We start from the raw sequence: 21,609 nt of genomic DNA on the forward strand, positions 1-21,609 counted from the left end.
TGTTTGCATGGTAATGAACCTAAGCACACTACCTGGATGGAAGTGGAGCTCAGGGCTCATCTGGAGATGTTGGGTTTACATGGGTGGATCTGTGCTTCCACATGGTCCATGACTGTGCAGGATGGGAGGCAAAATGGTCTGGAGCCTGGAACAATGGCCCAGCCAGCTGCTAAGTAGGGCAAAAGGCAGATGGCGTGGGAAACCAGCCCTTGAATTTACTCCCAGTGAGATTGAAGGGACACCTACGGTGGCCGCCAATGGGTTCACTGAGGAGGGTATTGCTGCCCTTGGTGACCTGTCCATTCTTGCTGGATGGAATGTAGAAGGAGGACCCACCAAGTAGAAGTTCTGTAGGGCACAAAGGGAGTGTCCAACAGTTGTGGGACTGAGGCAACAGGCTGAAGCCCAAGCAGCAGGTGATGCCTCTGGGAGTAATCTGATTTACTGGGAGTACAATCTACTTTACAGTGAGCCTAAGGCTCCTGTACATGGGACAACAAGGGCCCTGGTGGTCCCCAATGCTAGATGACCTTCCTACTGGAGCTGGCTCATGAAATTCCCCTGACAGAACACCTGGGCCAAGGCAAGACCTTTGCAAGGATTGTCCCACACTTTTGTTGGCCTAGGGTCCAGAGTTTCTCAGATGCATTCTGTAGAGTATGTGTAACCTGCCAGGCCAGTGGGAAGATTAGGCAGCTAAAAGCCCCCCTAAATCCCTTGCCTGTCATTGGCACACCCTTTGAGCAGGTGGGCAACATCCCCAGATGGCATCAGGCAACAGCTTTATCCTGCTTCTGGTGGATCATGCCACTAGGTACCAATAGGCAATCCATCTGAGGATCATGACTTCGCCTGCAGTGGCAAAAACCCTGATGGGGAATTTTACCAGAGTGGGTTTCCCCAAGGAAGTTGTTTCTGACAGGGACACACACTTCATGTCTACATACATGCAGTACATTTGGAAGGAGTGTGGGGTAACCTATGAGTTCTCCACTCCTTACCACCCCCAAACAAATGGATTTGCTGAGAGATTCAATAAGACCCTGAAGAGTATGATTAGAGGCCTGCCTGAAACCATGAGGAATAATTGGGTCATCCGCTTGCCATGCCTGTTGCTTGCCTACAGAGCTGTACCACAAAGGAGAGTGGGCTTCAACCCCTTTAAGCTTCTGTATTGGTACTCTGTTAGAGGGGTAGGAGTATGCTCCCAGGAAGCTCCGCAGGATGTAGTGAGCTATATGCTGGCCTCCAGAACCCAAATGGCTAAATTGTCGATGCAAGCTTCTGACAACTTGAAAGCCAGCCAGGAGGTCATGAAGCAGTGGTATGACAAAGTTCTACCATTGTTGAATGGACTCCTGGACGGTGGGTGATGGAACAGGTTGAGCCTAGGGCCCTTCAGGACCGTTGGACTGGGCCCTATGAAATGATTGAGAGAAAGGATAAGGTCACCTACCTGGTAGCCGTAAAGATCTCCAGGCAGCCCTACAGGGTGCTCCATATCAATCACCTCAACCCCCAATTTGAGAGGTCAGTGCTCACTATGCAGTTGGTGACAGATGGACAAAAAGGGGAGGAGAGCGAACTTCTCCCTGGCCTCTTAGACTCCAATACATACAATGAATAACAAAATTAATAATTGTGCTTTTTTTTATTTGAAACGCACATCTAAATAGACAGCATACATAATTAAAGATGCAGACAGTACATGATGAATAAAACATCAATAAGCAAGGTGTTTCCATAGTCTAATGGCATAAGGACATGTGATTGGACCACATGTTTGAATTCTTCATCAGGTATGAAAGGCTAGATGCAAAGTAGGAGTCTTATTTGGTACAGTGTTCCCTTTGTGTGTTTTTCAAGGTTGAAATTGTGATCCAGAATGAAGCCTGATAACATGTCGCTGTCAATGTTGGAAAGGAAGTTTAGAATATTTAGCAATGTGTCTACCAGGAATGAGAAATTACAAAGACAGATGAGTAAAACTCCACATTTTAATTTGAAACGGTGATTGGTCACCCAAGATTGCATTTCCTTCAGAATCCAAGACAGTGATGTCATCTGGTGAAGCTACTTTAAGGATACATATGTCATAAGTGTTGTGGAAGTGGCAGGATATGTTTGAGTTTTTATTTTCAGAGGAGATCCAAGGAACTGATGTACAAATTGATTTGTCTGAACAGTAGAAAAGAACAGAGCCTTGAGGTACACCTAATATTAAGGATGATGAGTAAGAACATGAGCTAGAGGCTTTTAAGAATTCACAGAGGTTCTCCGGGTATGAGAACGAAGTGAGGACCACTTTTAATCTCATTCTCCTACTGAGGATGCTTGAAGTGGGAATGGGTGACTGTTAGACCTGACATCCTTGGCATGGTAATCTTCCAAATATTTTTGCCCTCACCCCTCTTGTTTTGCTGAATTTGTTTTTGTCGGCTTTAGGACTCTGTGCAATTTACTGCTGCTAACTAGTGCTAAAGTGCTCATGCTCTCTCCTGCAATCATGGTAAAATTGCCCTGCACCTAATTGGCATATTTATTATACTTGTAAAGGGTACTACATGCACCTAGAACCTGCAATTTAAATGCTACAAGTCTGTCTGCAGCACTCATTGTGCCAGCCACTAAAGTACCCTTTTAAAACATGTCTCAGGCCTGTCACTACAGCCTGTAGCACAGTTTTAAACTGCCATTTGAACTGGCAAAATACACCTTTTGCCAGGCCTAACCCATCCATTTTAATACATTTAAATCACCCTTAAGGTAGGCCCTAAAGCCTCATAGGGTGGGGGGTGTTGTATTTTAAAAGTAGGAAATATGTGTACTTAGGTTTTTCATGTTGTGGCAGTGAAAAATCCCTACATTAGTTTTTCACTGTTGTAAGGCCTACTCTCTCATTCACTAACACTATATTACCTTATTTCATTTAATAAGTGATAACTTGGGATTAGGAGCGTGTGTAGATATGCTGTTTACACTCACATTTTGGAAAGCTGGTATTTTCTTGTCCCAACTATTTGTGCCTTCTGCCAATGTCCGTGTCACATTACTGTGAATGGCTCTACTGTTGTGCTTTGTGTATAGCTTCCAGAAAGTAACCCATTTCGAGTTTAGGTGTGGACAGGATGGGCCATCCTGGCAGGATGATTGGGGAGGAGCTGTACCCAGACCCACTCATACTTCAAAGGGCTTCACCTCATGCACACACAAAGGAATCTGACACCAGGCCTGTCCTGCCTTTTGTCACCCCAGATAGTTGGAGCCTTGATATGAGAAGAACTTTCCAGAACCAGATGTGGGGGTAGGGCGGTGAGTCCCCCAACATGAAGGCTGGCATCAGGTATTAATATTGGACCTCCATAGCAACTCTCTGAACACTCCTGGACCTGTGGAAGTTACAGACTCTGCCTTGCTGTCGGAGACAGAAGACTGGACCTGCTTGCCTTCACCCCAGGGTAACCAGAGTAAATCCAAGGGTCAGTTGGTTGACCTCCTGTGTGAGCTACAGGGACTCACCAAGGTTCAGAGTTGTTTCTGCAACTGCTCAGCTGACCTGCTGCAATTGGACCGACCTGAGCTTTGCTGGCCTCTGCTGGAGTGAGTTCCTGAGGCCCAAGTGGTCCTTGACCCTTGGCTGGCATCAGTGTGTACTCTTCCTAAAGAAAAGGTAAAAATTCAGAAGTTTGGGGTTCTCGCAACTGCGAACAGGCCCGTTTGCGACGACCGCCAATGTGAAGTTCCGGTGAGGCCTCCTCTTTGTGTCGACAGTGAGCATCAGTGACGACTGGCAACTTAAGAACTGCACATGATGCAACAGCAACGACAGCTTGAGAAAATTGCAGACTCCAAGCTACAGCAACAACCATATGCAACACTTGTCCGCGATTTGCGCTACAGCAATGACCGACTGTGATGCTCAGCCTTCTCCTTGTGGCCTCCTCCACCACGAATGGAACTTTTCACGCCAGACTTAGAAGGTAACTTTCTCAGCAGGACTAACCTAATCCCTGTATTCACCCTGCGATCCATCTTGGTTGGCCTGAACATGTGACTTTCCATTGGTCTAGAGTGACCAGATGAACGCGAGTGACGATTTGTGCTTATAGGTGCTATTTTCACTAAAAACATTGAAATTGAATATCTCTGGTTGTACTGATTGGATTTTTGTCAATCTGGTATCATTTTATTTATTTAAATTTACACTATTGTTAAATTGGTTTGGGATTTTCTCTTGTGTTGTGTTTTCACTCTGTTACTGTTTGTGTGCTACATAAATACTCTCAGCTTAATTTAGTGACTTTTGTGGTTGTTGCCTGAGCCGGGCATCCAACCCCCATAACCAATAACCTAATTTCTTACAGTGACTGTGTCAGATGCATCAGAAAGATGTATTAGACTGAGAATACTGAAACCTCCTTTATCAAGATAAGTAGAGCATCATTTTCTATTTGAACGATTGCGGTCTTCGTATTGCATCCTGACCTAAAACATGAGTGGTATTCATCAAGAAGACTGTTTTCAGCTGTGAAACATTTGAGTTGATCCTCAATGTGCTTTCCAGGACTTTGACCAAGAAGGGTTTGTTCAAAACTGGCAAATAGCTTTTAAAGTCTTTGTGCTCAGCAAATGCTTTTACAGAACAGGAATTGCTAGGCTGATTTTTAGTCCGTCTGGAATATCACTTTGAGCCAGTGAAGTTTTTAAAATTATTTTCATTGAGATTTTCTTCAACATATAATACAGAAGTATGATACATAACACATCACCATTAGAAGTACAAGACACTTGGTAGAGTCGTCATGAGACATAGAGTTAACGGAGTAGGAATATGAGTCCATAGTGCCGGTAAGTAATCAGTTCCGTTTCAATGTTGTACTGGGTTATGCAGAATATAGCTAGGTCATTGTGGTAACAATGGCACTCTGTACAGAAAATTAAGTAACAGAAACTGGTAAAAGCAACATAGGATGCATAAAAAGACTTAGGGGCATATTTATCAAACGATTTTGTATTCACAAACGCTGCGATGCGCAAAAAAACAGCGTTTGCGAATACAAAATCGCAAAATTACATGTATGAGCCGTTTTAACATCGCATTATTAAGGAATCGCTAATTTAGCGATTTCTTAATTTTGCGTAAGCATTTAACGAATCGCAAATTGCGATTCCTTAAATGCTATGTAACACGCACCCAAGTTGTGCGATTTCTCCTTAAGAAATCGCAAATTACCACCAAATTCAAGTTGTGGGTAATTTGCGATTTCTTTGAAAAATGCACTTTTTGGCATTTTTCAAAGTGCCATGTGGCGCACATACATGCCCTTAGGGCATGTATGTGCGCCATATGCGCACACATGCTAATTTCAGGGGTGCATCAGGGTGTCATCATGACACCCTTGCACCTTTGAAATTATTCTCAATTTGCGATTAGCAAATTGCGATTCGCAATTTGAGAATGACTTTCCATTCAGTGCTATGGGCCTCCTGGCCCATAGGAATGAATGGGAAGGTATTCCTTAATTGTGATTTCGCAATTTGCTAATCGCAATTAAGGAATATTAAGAATTCGCAAAATATGTGCAAATTTTTAAATACATCCCGTTTTGCAATTCTCAAATAGCGATTCTCCAAAAATCGCTATTTGAGATTCGCAAATGGAGATTTTGATACATATGGCCCTTGGAGCCTTGGGGGAGGGGCTCGATGATCTTGGCTGTGGGGAGGCGACCTACAGGGCAATGGAACCATCTGGTAAGGTGTAGCATTCATACTCAGGTCAAGGTGATATCCTTTGTGAAGAATCGCACACAGAGATACAATCCACCACAGTTCTATTGATGAGTGCAGAGGAGTGAGTATCGAGGAGGGATCTGTGCCCCGGTGGGGAACTTGTTATTGGTTAATGTCGCCAGGTGACAGAAGATTATTAGTCTTGGAAGAGGCCACATGTTCAGGGTGGGTCCATGTAATTTCTTATGAGGCCTTGGAAAACAATGAGCAGTGCTTCCCATCCCTGTGCAAGGGCATACTTTCACTGACCCATGGCTTCTTCCTGTAATAGAGCAGTATGTTCAGCTCTGGACCACACAACAACCCATTGACACCAGGCAGTCATCTGGGGCGACACCGCTGAATTCTAGTGCTTGGTCACTTGTTGTTTCACTAATATGAGGGCAAGGTCTACAAAATGAGTCTGGAGTGTATGTTTGACCCTGCTCCCAGGCAGGTCGCTCCCCACGCTACTGCACTGCCCTTGTCGGTATTTGGCCATCGCTCTGCTGCCGCATTGTGGTGAATTAAATTGCAATTGTACTTGTCTGCTGTGCTGTGATTCTCAGTTTAACTTGCTTCTTCCCCTCTTGTTATTTTCTTAATTATCACTCCCCACGCTACGGTGCTGCCCTTGTTGGTATTTGCCCATTGCTCCGCTGCCGCATTGTAGTGAATTAAATTGTAATTGTACTTGCCTGCTGTGCTGTGTTTCTCCATTTAACTTGCTTCCTCCCCTCTTGTTATTTTCTTAATTTTCACTGTGCCCTGTCCCTGCCTCCTGTTTCCCCTGCCGTCCTCATCCGCTCTTACCCGCCTCTGCGTCCCTGCGGCCCCGCCCCCCCTTCTGCCCATTTAAAGCCCTGCTCCCGCCTCCCAGCTGCTCCTCCCTCCCACCTCCCCTTATATGGAGGCCACACAGTGGTGAAAGGAGCGACCTTTGACCTTGCTCCCAGGCAGGTCGCTCCCCACGCTACTGCGCTGCCCTTGTCGGTATTTACCCATCGCTCTGCTGCCGCATTATGGTGAATTAAATTGTAATTGTACTTGTCTGCTGTGCTGTGTTTCTCCGTTAGACTTGCTTCTTCCCCTCTTGTTATTTTCTTAATTTTCACTCCTCACTATACTGCGCTGCCCTTGTCGGTATTTGCCCATTGCTCTGCTGCCGCATTGTGATGAATTAAATTGTAATTGTACTTGTCTGCTGTGCTGTGTTTCTCCGTTTAACTTGCTTCTTCCCCTCTTGTTATTTTCTTAATTTTCACTGTACCCTGTCTCTGCCTCCTGTTTCCCCCGCTGTCCTCACCCGCTCTTTCCCGCTGCTTCATCCCTGCAGCCCCGCCCCCGCTACCCATTCAAAGCCCCGCTCCTGCCTCCCAGCTGCTCCTCCCTCCCACCTCCCCTTATATGGAGGCCGCGCAGCGGTGAAAGGGGCGACCTTTGACCCTGCTCCCAGGCAGGTCGCTCCCCACGCTACTGCGCTGCCCTTGTCGGTATTTGCCCATCGCTCTGCTGCCGCATTGTGGTGAATTAAATTGTAATTGTACTTGTCTGCTGTGCTGTGTTTCTCCGTTTGACTTGCTTCTTCCCCTGTTGTTATTTTCTTAATTTTCACTCCCCACGCTACTGCGCTGCCCTTGTCGGTATTTGCCCATTGCTCTTCTGCCGCATTGTGGTGAATTAAATTGTAATTGTACTTGTCTGCTGTGCTGTGTTTCTCCGTTTAACTTGCTTCTTCCCCTCTTGTTATTTTCATAATTTTCACTGTGCCCTGTCTCTGCCTCCTGTTTCCCCCCGCCGTCCTCACCTGTTCTTTCCCACTGCTGCATTTCTGCAGCTCTGTAACGCCCTGAACGTCTCAGGATCGTTTAACAGACACGATAATGAGAACGCAACCACTTGTGAAGGTTTAGTTATTTTAATGAAGGCAAAAATAATACAAGGAATAAACAAAGGTTATAGTCACTGGAATCCTCCAGGCTAAGTACGTTACCAGCCCACAGCACGGATGGTCCTAACCGTCCTCTGCATATACGCCGATCCCGGCGTATGCCAACAGAGGGCAGAAATGAAATGGCCGACAATGCCAATCGGTAGGCTGTGAGGGGCACGAAGAGTGTTGGGGAGAATCGAGGAGTCAGGGAAACACCCAGCCGGGGTCTCTACCTGAAGGGAGCAGCCGCTCAACCTCTTCCTCAGACTGCACCGGGACGCGGAGTCACCTCCTGGTGATGCGTCACCGATACCCCAATCACAAGCAAAGAAGACTGAACCGAGAGCAGCCGCTCGATCGATCCCGTGGACTTCCGAGTCTGTAACGCGGCAAACACCTCCTGGTGTGCGTTACAGCTGGCAGTCCCTGTATCTCTGGTCGGGCTGGGAGTTACGACTCCAACCAGCAAAAGCGCCACTGCGCTTTGACTCAGCCGAGTCAAAAAGCGAAGCTCAATGGTTATCCGGTAGAGCTTCCGGGTCCTTCACAGGTGACGATGGGGCAAGACACGGCCCAGGGAGTAACGACTCGACCTACCTCCGTTCTTGCCTTACTGGAGCACCACTCCGGAACACTGCTCTTCACTAAGCAGGTACGTCGGTGTAAACAGAATATCCGACAGCGTTGTACCTCCCGGTTCCTCCCTTTATAGGGCGTGTTTTCCTTGAGTTATGTAACAGCTCTCCTGTTTACATAAGGGCGTGTTTTCCTTGAGTTATGTAACAGCTCTCCTGTTTACATAAGGGCGTGTTTTCCTTGAGTTATGTAACAGCTCTCCTGTTTACATAAGGGCGTGTTTTCCTTGAGTTATGTAACAGCTCTCCTGTTTACATAACCTCTCAACCGCTAAGCATCCTGGGAGATGTAGTCCGTTTTCGCTGGTTACCGTTTTCCTCCCCTCGCATGACAGGAATTCTTGACAAGCTCAAACCCCCCTGCTGCCCATTCGCCGCCCCGCTCCCACCTCCCAGCTGCTCCTCCCTCCCACCTCCCCTTATATGGAGGCCGCCCAGCAGACACACGCAGTGGACGCGCCACTGGTGCGCCGAAGGTGCGCCTAAGGCAAGCCCGTCTGCGCCCGTCCGCACCTGGACCGCGCTCAGTGCCAGGACCCCTGGACCCCATGAACACCACGATGCCTGCCTCTGCTACGTCTCCAGCACCCTTCACGCACTCAACGCCGGACGATCACGCACCTGCTGCCTGGCCACCTCGCAGTGTACCCAAGGACCCTTCTCCTGCCGGAACTGTAGCTTCACCAGCATCCGGCCCGCCAACCCACCTACCAAAGAACCCAAATACCTCAGATGCATCCTCCTCAACACCCGCTCCGCACGCAAATACGCAGAGGAACTCTGGGACCTACTGAACTCCAACACCCCAGACGTCGCCTTCCTGACCGAGACCTGGCTGAACCCCTCCTTAGCACCCGACATCGCCATAGCCATCCCGGAAGGCTATAAGATCACCCGCAGGGACCGCACCAATGGAGTAGGAGGAATTGCCATTGTCCACAGGAACACTCTCAAAGTCTCAACCAACACTGACGACACCCTCAGCAAGGCCGAACACCTGAACTTTCAGATTCACACCAATCCCAACACCACCCTCAGAGGAACCCTCGTCTACAGAACCCCCGGACCCCGAGCACAGTTCAGCGACTCCATCACCGACCTCGTCAGCACACACGCCCTCGCCTCCACAAACTACATACTCCTCGGGGACCTGAACTTCCACCTCGAGAACAACAACGACACCAACTCCATCACCCTGATCGACAACCTCGCCAACCTCAGACTCAGACAACTCGTCACTACACCCACCCACTCCTCCGGCCACACGCTTGACCCTATCTTCTCCGCAAGCTCCCACATCTCCTTCAACCACACCACCGAGCTCCATTGGACCGATCACCGCTGCATCCACTTCACCTTCCGGAAACCCAGCACGCACCACCGCACCCAACAGATGCCGTGCCACTGTTGGAGCAAAGTCACCGAAGACCAGCTTTCCACCACCCTCGCCGGGAGCCCACCCGCAGACCCGACCGACCCCTACACCGCTGCTCGCAACCTCAGACAGTGGATCAACGACTGCACCAACACCCTCGCCCCGCTCAAGAAGCCCTCCAACACCCACACCAGCAAGAAAGCCAGCTGGTTCACTGAAGACCTCCAGACCTCTAAGCGAACCTGCCGAAAACTCAAAAAAACCTGGATCCGTGAACGAACTCCGGAAAGCTACACAGCCCACAAGAACGCCACCCGCAGACACCACCACCTCATCAGATCTGCCAAAAGGACCTCCTTCAAAGACCGCCTAGACAACAACGCACACAACAGCAAAGAGCTCTTCTACATCGTGAAGGAACTCTCCAACCCCAGCGCCAACACCAACGACATCCCAACTTCACAAGACCTGTGCGACTCGCTGGCCACCTTCTTCCATCGCAAGATCGCAGACATCCACAACAGCTTCAACGCCGTCACCACCCCGGCAACCTCGGAGACCCCCGCTCCCACGACCACCACCCGCACCAACCGCCTGCTCGCCTGGACCAACATCAATGACGACGACACCATCAAGGTCATGAACACCGTCCACTCCGGATCCCCGGAAGACCCCTGCCCACACCACATCTTCAACAAAGCCAGCAGCACCATTGCACCCCATCTCCGGAAAACCATCAACATCTCCTTCGAGACAGCGACCTTCCCGGAGAGCTGGAAACACACAGAGATCAACGCCTTAGTCAAGAAACCCAAGGCGGACCCCAAGGACCTCAAGAACTCCAGACCCATCTCCCTGCTCCCGTTCCCGGCGAAGGTCATCGAAAAGGCCGTCAACAAACAACTGTTCAGCTTCCTCAAGGAGAACAGCATCCTGGACCCGTCCCAGTCTGGGTTCCGCAGCAGCCACAGCACCAAAACTGCCCTCATCGCTGCCACCAATGACATCAGGACCCTGCTAGACAATGGAGAAACCGCGGCCCTCATCCTCCTGGACCTGTCAGCCGCCTTCGACACGGTCTGCCACCGCACACTACAAACACGCCTGTTCGATGCCGGAATCCAAGAGAAGGCCCTGGACTGGACCTCCTCCTTCCTCTCCGGCAGACGAGCGTCTGCCTCCCCCTCTTCCGCTCCGAAGCCATCGGGATCATCTGCGGCGTACCCCAAGACTCATCCCTCAGCCCAACATTGTTCAAAGTCTACATGGCACCGCTCGCCCACATCGCACGATGGCACGACCTCAACATCATCTCCTACGCTGATGACACCCAGCTGATCCTCTCCCTTACCAAGGACCCCCACACCTCAAAAACCAACCTCCACGAAGGAATGAGGGCCGTCGCCGACTGGATGAGGAACAGCTGACTGAAGCTGAACTCGCACAAGACGGAGGTCCTCATCCTCGGATCCACACCTTCGGCCTGGGACGACTCCTGGTGGCCGACTGCACTATGATCACCCCCAACACCCACCGACCACGTATGCAACCTAGGGGTCATCCTTGACTCTACCCTCTCCATGACGAAGCAGGTCAACACTGTCTCCTCCTACTGCTTCAACACCCACCGCTTGCTTCACAGGATCTTCAAGTGGATCCCCACTGAAACGAGAAGGACGGTCACCCAGGCCCTCGTCAGCAGCAGACTGGATAACAGAAACGTACTCTACGCAGGAGCCCCGGCCAAACTCCTGAAATGGCTCCAACGCATCCAGAACGCCTCTGCACGCCCGATCCTCGACATTCCTCACCGCAGCCACATCACACCCCACCTGAGAGACCTGCACTGGCTCCCTGTCAACAAGAGGATAACCTTCAAACTCCTCACCCACGCACACAAGGCAGTCCACAACACCGGACCAGCGTACCTCAACAGCCGACTCAGCCTCTACACCCCCACCCGCCAGGTCCGCTCCACAGACCATGCCCTCGCCACCGTCCCCCGCATCCAAAGAGTGATCGCCGGCAGCAGATCATTCTCCCACCTCGCCGCCAAGACATGGAACACCCTCCCCATTAGCCTACGGCAGACCGAAGACCTTCTGACCTTCAGGAAACTTCTCAAGACCTGGCTCTTCGAACAGTAGCAGCTTCCCCCCGCCAGCGCCTTGAGACCCTCACGGGTATGTAGTGCGCTTTACAAATGCTATGATTGATTGATTGAATTCTTGGATCAGCGAAAGAGCCCTAATGCACCAACCTTCCAAATATGTTGGTAACATTGTTGGTGAGGTGGACAAGGTGGGATGTGATAAGGTGTCGGTCAGATGCAAGGAATGGACAGGACCACATCATATGGGGCATTTTAACACCATGTGCTTTGCATCTGGGCACTTGGCCAGGAAGAATACATTCAGTTTAGCAAGTGTGAGGTAAGCCTTGTGGAGTATAAAAAATCTGACTAGTTTTAAACAGGCATTTCTAGACACTTTAGCAGGCTATGCTAATATCCATTGCTATTCCTTCTCAGGTAGTGCCCTGTCGAAATCAGGTTAGTGAGGGGCAGCCAGGTGTAATTGCTGATTCTGGCAAACCATCATATGAGATGTCTGCTCTACCTCAAAACGTATAGGTACTGAAGTACCACATGTTGATGAGGGGGTTCCTCCAATGTGATGTCCCAGTCTGCTTTAAGCACTCCCATCAGGGCATTGTAAGTAAGGAAGTGGCCTGGGGGTATTTTATGATCATCTATAATCTCTGTGAAAGGGATGAGATTACCATTGTTAAATAGATCCTTTAGGGATGCCACGCTGGTGACAGTCCATTGACGTAGGATGGGAGCCGCCAGTGCGGTTTCGCCCCTAGTCAGTTTGTGGTGAGATATGGCCGGCACTTAAGGGACTGTTGAAGACGTAAGTCTCAGGCCACTCTTAAAGATTCATGTCCCATGCTTAGTAGGTGGGCTTGGGGCAGTCATGGTTTACTCTGGGGTGAGAAATGACCTGTATTGTATCCAGGCACAATGGTGCCATTGACATAGTCACATCCACTAAATGGAGCTCAGTAAGCCAGGGGCAGATACATTGTAGCTGATGTGCTAAATAATAATATTCTCAGTTTGGAGCTCCTACTCCTCCATGATCCGACAGGCGCCATAGTTTTCTTAGCTTCACCTGGTGAAGGACATTATCGCAAATCAATTCGCCCAGTAACCAATGCAGAGTGTCGAAGAATAAGAAGGGAAGAAGCAGAGTCAAATTTAGGAAATATTTTTGAATTATAATGGAAAGGAGCGGAGTAATATTACATAATATAAACAAATAAATGTTGTAGTACAACAAATAAATTTATATTATTTGTTTTTATTTCTCATTCTTTATATTTCTTAATATTGTTCCTTCCTGATTTTTTCAAATATTCAATCATTAAATAGTATTCCAATCAACTAATACATTGGTTTTCATCTAAACCTATACATGTACAACTGTTACATTAATTCCAACTAACAATATTCAAAATTTCAAACAATATAATAAATCCGTTGAGTGAATATTGCTCAATGTACATAGCCATACAGCCGACGCGTTTCGTCCTGTCTAGGACATCATTAGGGCTGTAATGAAGGAGAAAAGAAAAAAGAATATCGTATCACTCTCCATTATTCCATGTATGATTCTTACTAAGTACCTATACAAGGAAGAAATGGATCCCTAGTATACAGAATATACCTATTGAACAATACAATCATTAAAATAAAAATCAAAAATATCCATTTATGATCGAACAGTGTTAACAATTATTATCCATTCTAGTGATGAGCTAATCGCTACTTTGACCCCTGATTTTCCAGTTGTGCCCTTGGTCCCACCCATGGCCGTATTATTCCTTTCACGTGTTCCATTACAGAGAGGATAACCCACAACATCCTGCCTATAATATAACTGTTTACAAAATCAACCTTCATTTAAGAACTCACAATTTATTATCAAACTTAAAGATATAAGCTCCAATTCAATATTATATTTTCCAAAAATTGACCCTTTTGTCATAAAACCACTCTACCTCTCCCCTCCTGCTAATAATATCCAAAAGCTTGCATTTCTCTAATAATTATTTCTCACCTTCATACTACATGGAACAATCCTTGCACAACTATGCTTTCCTTTACTTTAATTCACCTCTTAGTTTTCCGTTGCTTTGTTTATTGTCACCAAAAATGTTTTTTTTTTTTTTTTATCCCAATCAATCCTTCTGTATACGATTGATTAATCTAAAATATATAACAAAAGATACATTAGTAATAACAATCCTTTCCATCCTTCCATTAGTAAGTTGACACGTCCAATTTCCTTATCGTACCTATAATCTTATGTCCTCACAACTCCCACATCTGATCCAATGATCCCGCTCAGTTGCTTATAATCGCCATTATCCATTTGAAACCTCCAAGCTTCCATCAATATTATTGCAAATTCAACTTGTTTGTTATCCTCCTGTTCACTGACTATTTAACTGTAAAGTAACCAAAAGACACCACATTAATATCACTACTATCAATCCTCCAAAATTAAAATAAAACGCCCTATTACAAACACGTACCTTGCAACAGAAAACCCTCGGGACTTGCAGCCGGTCCGATAGCCTAGCTCTGTAGCCTGATACCGCTAACTCTCCTTTTGAAGGATTCAAGCACCAATCATTTTCTCCGATTTCCAAACCTCATTACCATATCTCTCCGGGTGTTTCCATTCTGGTCCACCCGTTTGAACCTCCAATCAAATCACGTTTAACTACATCAAATTCCAAGCAATGTCTGAATATCTTTCAAACATTGCCGACCAATCATTTTCTCAGTTTTTCCAAACCACGTAACCAGGGTGTTTCCATTCTGGTCCACCAGTGTGAACTTCCAATCAAATCACGTCAACTACATCAAATTTCAAGCCATGTCTAAGTATCGTTCCAAACATTACCGACCAATCATTATCTCCAATTTCTAAGTCCCGTTACCATGTCCCATTTGGGTGTTGCCATTCTAGTCCACCAGTTTAAACCTCCAATCAAATCACGTTTAACCACATCAAATTTCTAGCAATATCTGCATATCTTTCTAAACGTTACCGATCAATTATTATTTCTGGTTTCAAAGCCTCATTTACACAAGGGCTCAAATAACTCTCTCTCTGGTCCGATTACCCTCACCCAACGTCCGTGAAGAACAAAAATAAAAATAAATAAAAATATATAAGGACGCCTATTCCTGTTCGCTAATACTGTTATTGACAATGTCAAGCTAATTATTGTTCCTAGTTACTACGCCTCATTCACATTTGGGCTCAGATAGTTCCCTATCCGACCCATTTAGCCTCACCCAACATCCATGAAGGACAAAGATAAGGGAACACCTATTCAATTCATCAACAGACCAGTATCTAGAAAGGATCCTTACAACAATTAGTATTGTGTATTCCTGGACAGATCCCTAATTTTACAAAATTGGTTAACACTGAAGAATCATACCTGGCAAACGCCCTCTGTCACCATTACCGGCCGCAATCTATTGCGATTCCTGCTAGAAATTCCACCTCATAATCAAATCACAACCCATCTACATTAGCAATACTGCAGAGGATACCACTGGAATTATTTTATTCCCAAAAATAGTGGAGCTCAGAATCGCTGTTTAAAACCAGCTCCACTGTTCTACACCTACTAATCCATTGTGCTTCCTCCTGTCTGATCTTTAGTTCCCAGTTACCTCCTCTACGTCCTTGTTCTATTTTCCGTATACCATGGAACCTTACATCTTTACTCAGTGGATGTACCTCCTTAATATGCTGAAACAGTGGTGACCTGATATCCAAATTATTAATTGACCGTTTATGTTCCTGTATTCGCAATTTTAAATTGCGCTTTGTACTACCAATATACACTTTTCCGCATGCACAAATTATAACATAAATGACCCCCGTACTGTTACAGTTTATAAATTCCCTGATGAGATATTTCCTCTTTATGTTATATGAAAACTCCTTAATCTTATTAATACCCATATTGCATACATTGCAGGTGCCACAAGTGTAGAAACCATTCGGAGGTGGTGGTAGCCACGTCCTACCCCCACCAGTAATTGGTTCTATATAATTTCTAGTCACCATTTCCTTAATGGTAGGACTGCGTTTAAATACAATCCCCGGCTTGTCTCCAATTACATTCATCAAGCCTGTCACTCCTTTTAAGAGACCCCAATTCTTTCCTAGAGCCCTGTAAATTTGATTTTGTTGGGAACAGTACGTGGTCACAAATGCAATTCTCCCAGTAGACTGAATTTTCTTTTTCTGTTTCAAAGTATTCATTCTGTCTACCCTCAAAATTCTCTGTCTAGCCTTTACCAAATTATTTTGCTGATATCCTCTGTTTATTAGGCGTTTCTCAAGATTCTCTAATTCCTTAATAAAGTCCACTTCGGTGCTACAATTCCTCCGAATCCTTACCATTTCACCATAAGGAATTCCCCTTGTCACTGAGCCCGCATGTGCACTTTCTGCTCTCAATATCGAATTAGTAGCTGTATTTTCTCTAAATAATCTGCTGTTAATGGTGTCCCCATCAACAAACAGTTCCACATCCAAGAACTTTAATTTTTCAAAATCATGTTTCATAGTGAAATTAATATTGAAATTGTTCGAGTTCAAATACTGCAAGTAGTCATTCAATTCACCTGAATTACCTCTCCAAATCATTAAAACGTCATCAATAAAACGAACCCAGCATAAAATATGATCTGTCCATTGTGCCGCATTCCTACCCCAGGCATGCTCCCTCTCATACCATCCCATAAATAGATTGGCATAAGAGGGAGCAAACCTGGAGCCCATCGCGGTTCCCCTGATCTGATGGAACCACGTATCCTCAAAAAGAAAAGAATTGTTCTTTAAAATCAATTGACTCATTTCTACTAACATCTTAGAATGTTCTCTCAAACTTGCACTGCGACTACTCAAAAAATGATTCAATGCCTGCACACCCTTATCATGTTCAATACATGTATATAAGCCTACCACATCTAGTGTTACTAAACTCATATTTGATTCCCATTTCAAGTCCTGTAGTTTATTGAGTACATCCATGGTGTCTCTTATGTAAGAAGGCAAATTAGTGACTAAGGGTTTCAGAAATATATCAACAAATTCTGACATATGTTCTGTCATACTGCCTATACCAGAGACTATTGGTCTGCCAGGTGGGTTGAGTCTGGACTTATGCACTTTAGGCAAAGTGTAAATAAAGGGGTGTGTTGGATGTTCTACATATAAATATCTAAATTCTGCATTATCTATTAATTCCTCCTCATTCCACACAGATAGTCTCTCTAAAATATGTTTATTTGCTAATGCCAAGGGATTCATTTGTAATTTCACATAACAGCTGGAATCATTTAATTGCCTATTGATTTCCGCACAGTAATCCATTCTATTTATCACCACAATGTTTCCGCCCTTATCGGCCTCCCGAATAACAATATTCTTATCAATTTTCAAACTTTTAAGTGCTACTCGTTGTTTCCATGTTAAGTTGTCCTTAATTTGAAAATGCCAACCATCCCTTTGTTTCTGATCCTCCAATTTATGAAATTCTTCTTTTGTTAGTTTAACATACATATCAATAGCAGCAAATTGGGTACCCTGTGGAATGAATTTAGATTTCGTTTTCAGTCCACTGGTACAACTGTAATCCGTTTGTATATTCAACATTGAGGCGACATCATCTATTCCAAACCTCTCACCCTCAGTCAGTGACAAAAGCAATTGAAAATTACACAGCTCTGCAGTAGTCATTTCTGATCCTTTAATGTCTGATTTGACAATAACATTCCTTTCAAGTATAGAAAAAAAACTTTTCAATTTCAATAATCGTGAAAATTTGAATAGGTCTATCTCCAAATCAGTATAGTTACATTCATTTTTGGGACAAAATGACAGACCCTGCTTAAGTACACTCAACTCATCTGATTTCAAGTTTCTTGTGGGAAGATTGATAACCTCCAATTCCTCAACTTCCTTATTGATGTTAATTAAATCTTCATTTAATGCCATACCTACTTCCTGTTCTTGTCCTGACTGCGGGTCCCAATTCTTGTATTTCCTGTGTTTCCTCCCCCTTCTTTTCCTATAATGGCTTTTGTTTTTCCCCTTTTTATCCTCATGATTTCCTCGGAAAAAAAAGAATTTGTGGTGGGTATACCCCCCACTTCTCCTTCTAATAATGGTTCATCAGTAGATGAGATACTCGAACTGCTATAATGAACCAAACTCAATTCGCCTTGGTCTAAATTGTCTTTTGTTTGCTTTGGTTTTGGAGCTTCATCATAGCCCTTAGCAAATGTAAAAACTCTACCCTGATTATAGTCTCTGTCGTCTCTGCGTAATATGCTCAGTTTCTTATCTTTAATTTGAAGTTGATGTCTATTAATAACATCTTTCAGAATAACATAATTTTTGTCAGTTAGTTCCGGTAAATTCATTTCCTTAATTTCTTTTTCCAAATCAATAATTTGCTGTTTCAATTTCTCAACTTTTCTCTCTGCATTTTTAACCAATATGCCCATCATTGTAAAGGATGATGCATATAGATTCTCCTCCCACTCCTTCCAATGGTCATCCTCAAGGTCGTCAAAAGTAGGAAAAATTAAAATCCTAAGCCCTCTAGGAAGTCTTTTTTGGTCCAGATAATTTTTGAGTGTCACCCCATCCCACCATTTGGATAGTTCTAATTTTTTCAATTTTTCCAATTTTAGAAACTTATCCCTTAAACTGATCTTGGATACATCCTTCCTCATAGTTGACTTTAATAACTTGCCCTGTTGGAATACTTCTGCAGCTAGTTTCTCCCGATCATCTTCCATTTTTAATTTCCCCACTCTACTCCTGTGCTACAACCCCTATAAATCTGATATAATGAATGTAACGATGAGGGTTACAACTAGGCCTGGGCCAAAATTCCGTTCCGTTCGCGGAAATTGCGATATTTTGGCATTTTCACGTTCCGTGGAAAGCGCGAAAATGTCAAAATTTCCGCATTCCGCAGCTTAGCGATAATTTGTTTCTTGCTCGCGCTGCAAAAAAAATACATTCTCGCGTTTGCGCGATCGCCTTACCTGAATCCCCGCGTTCGCCGACAAGTTTTCCCGACCCGGTCGCGTTCTCCACGAGATGTTGGATTGTTGGTAGCCATTTTGCGCTGTCTCGCGACAGTTCGCGGCCGCATTAACGTCATTTGTCGCGCGATCACGTCATTTGTCGCGCGATCACGTCTTTCTTCTCGCGATCATGCACCGCGCGAGTATGAGAAGATTGAGATCTCGAACACGTCATTCTACATCACGAGCCAGAGGGTGAGGACGCGGGCACGTCTAATCGAACGCGAACAGGAGAAAGAGACCCCGAACACGTCATATCCAACGCGACAGGGACAAAGAGAACGCGATCATGTCATTTTCGACATGCCGGCGGAAGTAATGTGAAGCTCGAGAACTCGAACATGTAAAATTTTCAATTTGGAGAGGAATATCAGCTCTAGCAGCATGAAACCTTCTGCAAATGCTGATTTTGGATGAAAACAACTCCTTACATTGACATGTGGCTGTCCTTTTTTGTGCAAGGAGTCCTTTTTTTAAAAGGTGGAGAGAGGGAGGAAGTGACACAATCTCCAACTTCCTGTTCCTGTCCAGCAGGCTCCTCCCAGTGCTTTGTCCATCTCCTGCTCATTCTGCCTTTGGATTTGGAGCTGGAAAGATCACTCTTTTTGTCTGCTGCATCATTGCAATTGGATTTGAGGATTTTTGGAATAGGATATTTTACAAGTAAGTGGTTGTTGTGTCTGTTTGATTGTGAGCATTGCAGTTGTTGTAACTACAATTTATTTTTGATAATTAATTTTCATCATTCCATTTTTTTATGTTTTAATTTTGTGGGTAGTAGTAGTAGGCCCGAGCTAGCCATGGGCATGGCCTCATGGGTGTGTGCATGATGAAGCAACTGTTCCTTTTGTTGTTTTTTGAATGTATTTCATTTTTAAGCACATTTAGGGCATGGATGGCATTGGATTGAGTTGGGAAAGTGTGTTTTTTGGGGGTGGCCTTTGTGATGTTGTTGTGCCTGGCCATGTGGCTGGTGGCCATTTTGAAGCCTAGGCCTGCAAGCTTGCCTGGCCTTGTCTGCCAACAGGCCTGCTTTTTCATCCACTAGGATCAGAGCAGGTAGCCACAGCTTTATTAATCAAGTGTTTTCTGAGTGATCTGTTGAATTTAGACATCATTTAGGGCATGGATGGCATTGGATTGAGTTGGGGAAGTGTGTTTTTTGTGGTGGCCTTTCTGATGTTGGTTGTCTTAAAGACATGCTTTTGTTGTATGTGTCTGGTGTGTTGGTGTGCAATGCATGCACCCTGCAGACCTTTTTGGGGCCTGTGAATGTTCGTATTTCCATTTTGTTGCATTAAAAAGGCAGAGCTTTAGCATGCATCCTTTACCTGGCTTTTATAGGCCTTTTGTCAGCTCCTGGTGTTTCCCAGGCCCCCGGCGTGATTTGTGAGTGTCCATGTGGGTGGTGGCCTTTTTTGGTGTTTGGACTGTGAGTTATTAGTGTCCTGCTTTTGCCATAGGCCTGCATGGTTTTCCTATTGGCTATTTGGCTTACTGCTTCCATCCATCCACCCCCTTTGCCAGCAGCAGCTCCATGGATGCTGAGATGCTCAAATAATTTAATGGTCCACTCCACTTTCATTACATTTTTATTTTGGTGGTTATTATTAACTTTCCTATCCTTCCTGAGAGTGTAGTGTGTGGCTGTACACAGTAGTATAACATAGCTCTAGTTAAAAAAAAAAGTCATAAATGGCTAGACTATCTTTTGTTTGCACTAGTACAGTACTAAGTAACTGAACCACAACAACAAATGCAACATTTCACTGATGTTCTTCTCCTGTCTTATTTGCTTTTAGGTGCACAAAAGACAGAGTAGGAGGTGTCATCAGCATCACCCGGCTACCCGTTGTACTGCCAGCCAGCCAGAAGTCCTGCTGCGCATCACGTCCACGTGTGACCAGAACTTGTTGTGCATCTGCATCCTGCCTGACATCTGAAGAAGATGGCCCCAAAGAAAGGTACCAGGTCCAGTACCAAGAAAGTTGCCGGTGAGAAGAAGGAACAGAAAAAGGAAGTGCCATTAACCACGACTGGTGATGTGCCGGCCAATGTTTTTTTTGGCACCAAAGCATTGTCCGGGAACCAAGCTGGGAGCAGCACAGCGGTCCAACCCCACCAACCTAGGCCCCAGGGCTTTAGTGTCGCAGAGGTAGCCAGTCTACTAACAAGCAGCGATGTTGAAGAAATGTCATTACCGCAAAGTAGTACACAATCAAGTTCAACGCAGGCACAAACTCAGCAGATCAGTGTGCAGCCGCCGCAACAAGAACAGCAGCAGCCGCCGCAACAAGAACAGCTGCAGCCGCCGCAACAAGAACAGCAGCAGCTGCCGCAACAGCCCACCATAGTAGTTGTTGCTCCTGACGTAGGGGCATTTCAGGAAATCGAGCTTCCTGCAGAGAAAGTGGAGCAAAGTCAAACCACTGTTTCAGAAGATCTATTGTCTTCCAGACCACCAGCAAGGAAAAGGAGGCTTAGTCCATCATCTTCTTCTTCAAGCCCCGCTTCTGATGATCGTGATGACACTTGGGTCCCACCAGCTCGGTCTGAGAGTGATATACGCCACAAGACAATGCTTCTGAAAAGGAAGGTCCCAGAAAAACTTAGAGTTATGGAGGTAGATGTAGAAGAGGGGGGTGATGATGTTGATGAAGACGGGCCAGTCATCACGCACATTACTCCCGCC

The sequence above is a fragment of the Triturus cristatus genome, chromosome 4_1 (assembly GCF_964204655.1).
Source record: "Triturus cristatus chromosome 4_1, aTriCri1.1, whole genome shotgun sequence".
NCBI lineage: Eukaryota > Metazoa > Chordata > Amphibia > Caudata > Salamandridae > Triturus > Triturus cristatus.